Below are 8,689 nucleotides of genomic sequence, written 5' to 3'. Positions count from 1 at the left end.
TGTGTGTGTGTGTGGCATTTAACACATGCAATAAAACAACAACAACAAAAGTAGTGGAATTCAAAGATGCAGACAGTGCTTTCACACTATAATGCCAGCTCAGACTGAGGCCATTAGACTGAACCCATTAGTTATAAGTCCAGGCAGTATGGTAAAGGCTAAGGGCAAGAATGAGACAAGAAACAGATTATACTTCAAGCTTTACGTCATCTATTCTAGCTAAAACAATGCCTTTCCCTCATTCCTGTGAGCACTGGTCACAGGACAGCTCCCAGTTTAGAAGTCCATGTTTTCCCTGGTACCTTCCTGACAGTCCAATGGCGCCCTCTGTCGGAATACTAAATGCCCAACGCTAAGGAGAATTGATGCTGTCTTAATTACACACACACACACACACTTTATTTATTGGGGGTGTGGGAGTGAATACTATGCATTTGTGCCGTCGCACATACGTGGAGCTTGGAGTTGGTTCTCGCCTACCATGTGGGACCCTGGGATTGAACTCAGGTAGCCAGTCTTGGCCGCAAGACCTTCACGAGTCATCTCACCAGCCCTCATGGAAACTCTTACTCAACAGTTTCTGGAATCAGTCCTATCTTTAATCGCTGCCAGAGGGTGGCGGAAAAAAAATACTGCGAGTCATTTGTTTGTTATAAACCCCACCCCCAACAATCAAATCAACATCCCCACTGTTTATCTGGGGATTTGGAGAGAAATTTTATATTTTCCTCAGCATTTATTTTATATTATCCAATAACGGCACGAATCACCCAGATAATCACATTGATCTCTTTGTTCTGTCCGTGTAAAACTATACTTTGTTTAACATGCTATTGAAGCAGTGTGTCCAGCGATGAGTTTCACCAACATCAAATATTTATTGGCTATCTTCTCAGGGCAGGACTCAGTTCTAAGTGAAAGGTATGGATAAGCTCTTTTTCTATCCTTAAAGAAATGATGTCTTGTCTAAAACAGAAAGTATAAAAGGAAACAACACAAAGAAACAGGCAGTAAATCTACCACGGGTGACGAAGGAAGCTTCTCCCAGTTTGCTGCTTCAGGGAAGGTAATTCGACCCCTTCCAGCTGCAGAGGATCCACATCCACCTCACAAAACAATTGCAAAGGGTGAAATTTTCATAAAGATCCCAAGGCAGGCCAGGCAGCGGTGGTGCACGCTCAGAATCCCGCACTTGGGAGGCAAAGGCAGAGCAGATCTCTGAGTTCGTAGGCCAGGCTGGTCTACAGAGCAAGTTTCAACTACATTGAGAAAGTCTGTCTTGAAAAATAATACGGGGTGTGAACAAAAGGAACCTGGTGGAGAGACACTGAAGGAGAGATTTGAGAGAGACACTGGGGGGAGACACCGAGGAAGAAGCCCGCTGGGACTGAAGGAGAGCATTTGCCAAGGAGGAAATGGCCACGCATCCACACAGGAAATCTACAATCCCCCGGCTCTGTGCCAGGGATGGCCAAGAATACAGATGTGGGTGTGGATGCTGGAGCCGAAGCCTGCAGGGTCACAGGAGGAAGTGCCAGGCTCAGTAGCAGACAGATGAAGGCCTGGACCCTTCTCTGTGGGGTGACAGGGTTTCAGCCTTGAGAATAAAATGAAGTCAGAGGGAAAGAATTCCAAGGATAAAGTTAGATTTTACCATAAAAAAAATACAGAACGAACAAAAGTTCCCAAGGCAGCTGTTATTGGTTTGTTTTGGGTTTGTTTGTTGGTTTGTTTGTTTTTTGGGATAAGATTTCTATGTGTAACCCTGGCTGTCCTGGAACTCACTCTAGACCAGGCTGGCCTCAAACTCACAGAGATCCATCTGCCTCTGCCTCCTTGGTGCTGGGATTAAAGGTATAAGTCACCAGTACTCAGCTAGTTAATGATGGTTATCATGAAGGAAATATTAGATAATAGTAAAAAATAACATTTTGTTTGTTTAAAGTATAAGTAAAATATTTTGCCCCTTAATTTTACAATATGAAATGTTCTTCCTTGTAAAGAAAAACTGATTGTCATCAAATGATTGATAAAGTCACTATTCAGGACATCCTAAAGAAATATTAGCAACACAAAAATAATATATAGTAATACATATAAGAAATAAGAACTTAATGTATGAAGTTCTCTAAACATAAACAAGATATATTTAAAAAGAAAGAACTTGTGCAAGCCTTAACATTGGAACATATTTAAAAATTTGTCTTATAAGGGGCTGGAAAGATGGCTCAGTTGTTCACAGCACCAACCTCGCCTGCCAGGTTCCTAGCAGCCATATGGTGGCTCATAATCATACCATGCATGACTGTAACTCCCATCCCAGCAGATCTGACACCTTCTTCCAACCAGCCTCCATGGACACTCGGCATGAAAGTGCTACATGACATGCATGCAGAGAAAACACCCATACACATAAAATAAAAATTAAAATATTAGCTCATGATATATTTTATTATATATATAATTATATAAATTTGTGCAAAATTTATTAATTTTGCAGGGAAGGAAAAATGTAGCAAATAGTAAAACTAACCACGGAGTGAAAAGATAGTTAAAACTTGACCAATGACTGTATTATTTAATTCTCCCACTAACCAAAGGTAGCTCCATTTACAAACCGGGAAACTGAAGAACTGAGAGATCATGTAACTTGTCAAATCCACAGAGCTGGTAGGTAGCAGGTTTCATCTAGGTTGGCTGATTCTAGAGTCTTTGTTTTTGTTTGCTTATTTTAAGACAGGGTATATAGCTTTGGCTGTCCTGGAACTTACTAAGTAGACAAAGCTGGGAGATCTGCCTGCCTCTGCCTCCCAAGTGCTGGGATTAAAGGTGTGCCCCGCCTTGCCTGGCTAGGATCTTTTCTTTTACAACAGTATATATACAGTAGTATATAAAGACCATGAAATACAGCTCTTGTTCAATGATTTCAAAAACTCTGTATCTTTTAAAACTATTTTTCAGTGTGTGTTCACACACGTGCTTGTGTGTGCATTTGTGTGTGTGTGTGATATGTGTGTGCATGTATAAGGAAGTGTGTACTTGTGTGTGCATGGTGTGTGTGTGTGTAGGTCACAGGACAACTTGTGATCAATCAGTCAGTTCTCTCTTCCCACCTTTTGGATCCCGGGATGGAGCTCAATCAACAGGCTTGGAGGCGAATGACTTTACCCACTGGGACATCTTGCTAACTTAGTGATTGACATTAAAAGACATTATACAGGGAGAAAACACTTTTCCTTTTCATACTGTTTTATACTTTGAATGTACTAGTCCTGGTTAAAAGAATAAAAACACCATTTAAAGGCCATGAGTTTGAATAAACCAGAGATTTGCAGTCAGCTAGCAATGCAGCTACACCCAACCGTCCTAACCCAGGCAGGGAGCTCTGAAAGCCCCACACACGGACCTGTGCAGCACAATCTGCCCATTTCACAGAGCAGCTGGTCGAAGAAATGGGTCCTGAGGAGGGTGTTGGGAGAAGTAGAACCTCATTCATTGCCACAGAGTTCTTTCACCCTGATGATCTTGGCTCTCCAACATGTAGTTCCTAGAACACAGGGGCAAGAATCCTTGAGAGCCTATTAAAATTACCAGAGCTTGCAGATCCACCGAATCTGCCTTTTAACATGGTCTCCTGGTGATTCCTAAGTACATGAGTGTTTGAGGAACTATTCAAACACACTGAGGTTCAACTACAGGAAATATGTTTCTCTCCAAACAGTGATATTTGAATGGCTGATGAGTCATTAAACATCCTCATAATCTCAACTTTAGAAGAGACGAACGTGGTCCAAAGAGTATTTAAGAAAACTTTTATGGCTTGTTGATTGGTGCTAGAGCTTGACCTCAGGGCTTTCACCAGTCAGACACTGACTCAAGGCTACACCCCAGCTCTAAGATCCTTTATTCTTACTGACTACTTAGGAAGAGCCTTTATTCATAACATATTCCTTATTTTATTGTTTTCTTCTGAGAGGTACCAAACTGGTTGTTGTCTTAAGTAAATATAAATTTACTGAATGGTGTTTGTTTGGTTAGTTTTAAACTAGACTTTTGCTTTCAGTGCTGGGGCTGAAAAATACCCAAAGCCCCAGGCAGGCCAGGCAGATTCTACCCATCACACATTCTTTAGGAATATTGGCAATTGGGGGTCGATATGATCGACGTAACATGTATGAAACTGTCAAAGAATAAGTAAAAGAAAAACAGAACCCTGAGAGACCTAAGCCTATGCTTACTGTAAGCTCATGCCCACATGCCATACTTTAAAGTCTAATTTAGGAAGGGGAATACACATTCACTAATGTGTTTATCAAAATAAACACAAAAGTATACATATATTTACATATTGCTTAGCTAAATTGAGATCTAGTTATCAATACAGATTCCATGATCCAGCACACCTATTTAGCACTGAAAAGGAGGGAGTCGGGGTTGCATAAATAACTCAGTAATTTACATTTCCTCACAATTCAAACATTGAAGTTCTAATGCAGAGTCCTAATGGAGTCCCAGCCCTTAGAAGGTAAACTGTCTTTAAAGTTGGGGGTCTTTAAATGCAACAACTAAATTCAAATGTAGTCAGCAGAGAGCCCCCAACCCAATACAATTTGCATTTGTATGAGGGAATTAGAACACAGAGGCACAGAGAGATCACAGGATAAGACCATCTGCAGAAGACCCAAGAAGAAGTCAACCCTGGACATCTTGACCCTGGATGTCTGCACTCCAGAACTAGAGAAAATAACATTCAGTTGTTTTAGCCACTTTGTCTGTTGGCACTGTTATGATGTCCCCAGCACGTTAATACAGCATCTGGCATGGAATATATGTTATAGCTATTTATCGAAGAGATTTTACAAATGTTACATTTTATCCAGCTGCTAAGTCTGCCCAAAGCTGAGGCTGACTTTCCACCAGTAAAATCAGAAAAAAAAATTTTTTTATGAAATAACACAGGCAAAAAAGATACAATACAGAATAGCTAATAGGCAATATAAAATGGTGCCCTCTACTTACCTGACGCTTTGTAAAGCCTCAGCACGCAGCTGAAGCATCCTGTCTTGTGTGTCCCTTGCTCCCTTTCTGACCGAGTCAGCTTGTTGTTCTCATGAAGCATTTGTTTATGCATCTTTCTGGCCTGAGGTTTTAGCAATATGCTATTTTTACAAGACAGTCCTGTTGTGCACTCTTTGAGACCTGCATGCGCTGCTTTTATCCCCAGTACTCCTGTTTATATCCAAGGATGCTTTTTGTTCTGATTCATCCACAACCACTGTATACAGTAGTTAATTTCAGAATCATTACTTATAGTAAATATTATTTATTCATTCTTTGAGTGATGGTCATTCAGATTGTTTTCAGCTTTGTTTCGCTGCTCTTGGTGACTCTGTTAAGAGCATCTCTGTACATGCTTCATAAACATGTGAGGGTTTTTTAGAGCATGAAATATCTTTCATGGTCACACACAGGGAACACTGGGAAAGCAACAGCTGAAGCTGCTCAGAGGTAGTCAGGGCACAGGGGTTCCAGGTGCCCAAGCCCTGCATGGCCACTCCTGGGTTGACAATGTGGGAGGGGGGAGGGGTGCTCTACTCTGCAAGAATACCAAGAGGCAGGAAGAAATTTGAACCCACAAGCACAAGGTTTTAAAGTTTCACTAGCTTTTTAAGATACTTCCACATTTTTACAAAAAAAAAAAAAAAAAAAAAAAAAAAAAAAAAAAAAAAAAAAAGTTCTAATCTTTACTCTTGCTTTAGTAACTTGTGAATTCTTGTCCCACAATGTTTATGACACTTGGTATTGTTGGACATTTTAAGTTTTGCCAACTTGATAGAGGAAAAAGTAGTGTAACTATTTGTTTTAATATTTGCTTCTTCGGGATTATGTTTTATGGTATCTTTCATGTTTATTGGGCATTTTCACATGCTTATTGGGTATCTATTTTACCTTCAGTGAATTTTCCCTTGTGATATTTTGATGAAGAAAACATTCCTTATTTCTTTTCTATGTTGGCCAGGAATCTTTCCTAAACAAAAACACATTCTATATTCTATATTAGAACAACTTACAAACTACCATGGACCGCAGTCTATATTTTGAAAACTACTCACTTGTGGAATGGTCTAGAACTTGTTAAAAGATAGAGGAGAGAGCAGGAGCTGCAATCATAACAAACCAGGTTCCATTTAAAGTAAAAAGGTCACCCACTAGGTCATTTCACCTTGGGAGTACAAAGATTTTATCTAACTGAATTTTCCATTACCCGAGTCTCTTTGTAGGTTGCCTGTGGCTTCTGTAAACAAGAATGGTTCTTGCTGTGAGTAGTTCCCATACAGAATCTCATCTTCTTTGGTAGCCTCAAAATTTTATAAATGATAAACTTACTTGTAATCACCAAGTATGAGTTTGGAATAATTAAAAGATCTTGCATAAGATTCCTGTTATAAAGCCAGCCCTAATTAACCACCACCTCCATGTCTGTAGAGACCAACCTACCCAGAAAACTGAAATGACTGATGTGCAGACAGAATTCTTCATGAGATGGTCTCATTACATCCCTCTGGCTGCCCTGAAACTCATTATATAGACCAGGCTGGCTTTGAATTCACAGAGATCCTGCTAGCCTCAGCCTAACAAGAGCTGAGATTAAAGGTATGCACTACCCTACCTGGCTATGCAAATACATTTAAACTAATAATTTAACGTGGATAAAAGTTCTGATCCATGGTGGATTGAAGCAGTGGTGGTACACTTTAATCCCAGCACTCAGGAACAGAAGCAGGCCAACTCCGTGGGTCCAAGGTCAGCCTTGTGGAAAGAATGAGTTCCAAACAGCCTGGGGGTACACAGAGAAACCCTATCTCCAAACAAACAAACAACAAACCAAAACCAAAACCAAAAAACAAACAAAACAAAAGCTCTTGTTGCCATGAAGTTAAATATTGAGTCACAAACAGTTATAAAAAGTTTATGAATTGTTTGGCTTGATTTGGTTCATTTGATCAGACACCAAGATTTTTGAGATAATTTAAAGCCAAAATGTTCTATTTTGCCTTCATTAAAAAAAATACATATTTTGGCTAGTATGATGGCTGTTCTCTGTTGTCAAGTTGACAACATCTGGAATGACCTAAAACCCAAATGTCTGGGAACACCTGTGAGTCATTTTTTTTCTTAATCATTTGAAACTGGAAGATCCACTTCTAATTCAGATCTTTCAGGTGGAAAAACCTACCTCAGCTCTGGGCCAGCCTGTTGGCAGCCTGTTAAGGGGCATGGAAGAAGAAGCTTCTCTCTCTGTCTGTTTGCTCTCACTCCTGGGTCCATTCGTTCACTGGCATTGGTGCCTACTGACAAGTATTGAAGACCAGCTGGGACATGGGACACGAACCTTGCAGACTGAACAACTATTGGATTCTTGGACCTTTCATTGGAAGACAGCTATAGTTGGACTAGGTGGACCACGGCTTGAAAACCATTCTAGTAAAGTGTGTGTGTGTGTGTGTGTGTGTGTGTGTGTGTGTAGTATGGTATGGTATTGTAAGATTCAAAGTGAGCCTTAGCTACTGGGAGACCCCCAAATGAGACTTGAGAACGGAGTTTTGATGTGAAAGCAACAGGTTTATTGTTCCAGTACGCTGGGGTTGTCCTGTGCCCAGAGGAGAAGCAGCCCCTTCTCTTTCTTTCATAAACCTTTTATACAGTTTTTGAGGGCAGATTATAGCAACTGCAACTAGGCACATAATGATTGGTCCTGTCGACCTTCACATTAATTGGCTAAGCAGGGAGGGGGGCTCAAGTACCTTCCCTACAGAAATCCCAGCAACTTCAGTTCTGTGTTTACAACACAGAAACAACAAGGATGGTAAATTTGATGATTAATAAGTAAATGTAACTAAGAACTTTCATATTGTTATTGTAATTATATTATGCTATTTGGAACTTTTCTACATATCCTCTTGAGTTCTTGTGGAGAGAAAAGCCATGACTTAAGTAAAAAAATAGGGACTTAAATGATCGAATAGTACATACTTTGTGAAAAAGCTAAAGTACATGAAATTATTTTAATAATTATCACTATGTATACATTTAAGAACAAATCTAAATAAAATGTTTAGACATAAATATCACATTTTAACTTCCTGTTTTATATCATTAAAGCAAATTTTTGAAACCCAGTGAAAATATTATTTTTCCAAAACTGAGTCTGGCTGGCCTGGAACTTGCTCTACAGACAAGGCTGGCTTCAAACTCAGAGATCCACCTGTCCCTGCCTCCCAAGTGCTGGGACTAAATGCATACATTTCTATGTGTGGCACAAAAATAAATGTCTCAAGTAACTATATCTGAAGTTTTTTTTAATAGTTCACAAAGTCACTCATATATGAAGAATGCCATGATTTACTTTTAAATGTAATATCTTTATTGTTAAAAATATGTATCACTTTACTTACACAATAAAAAAAAAAAGGCACTTCATATTGCCTTCCAAATATGCTTTCTCTTGTCTGGGTTTATTCTGGATAAGTCACAAAGCATTTCAGTCTTATTTTTAGAAATACAAGGATACAGAAGAAGTCTTTACTATAAAGACATTTTAAAAACTTGTGTGGTTTTCTTCAGGAAGGAAGGATGTTGTGGAATGTCAGGACCATCATACCATTACATAGGTAACAATTTTTTCAAA

This window comes from Micromys minutus, assembly GCF_963924665.1.
Source record: "Micromys minutus genome assembly, chromosome: 4".
Classification (NCBI taxonomy): Eukaryota; Metazoa; Chordata; class Mammalia; order Rodentia; family Muridae; genus Micromys; species Micromys minutus.
The sequence above is the reverse complement of the archived record's forward strand: the minus strand, read 5'-3'. Positions refer to the sequence as shown.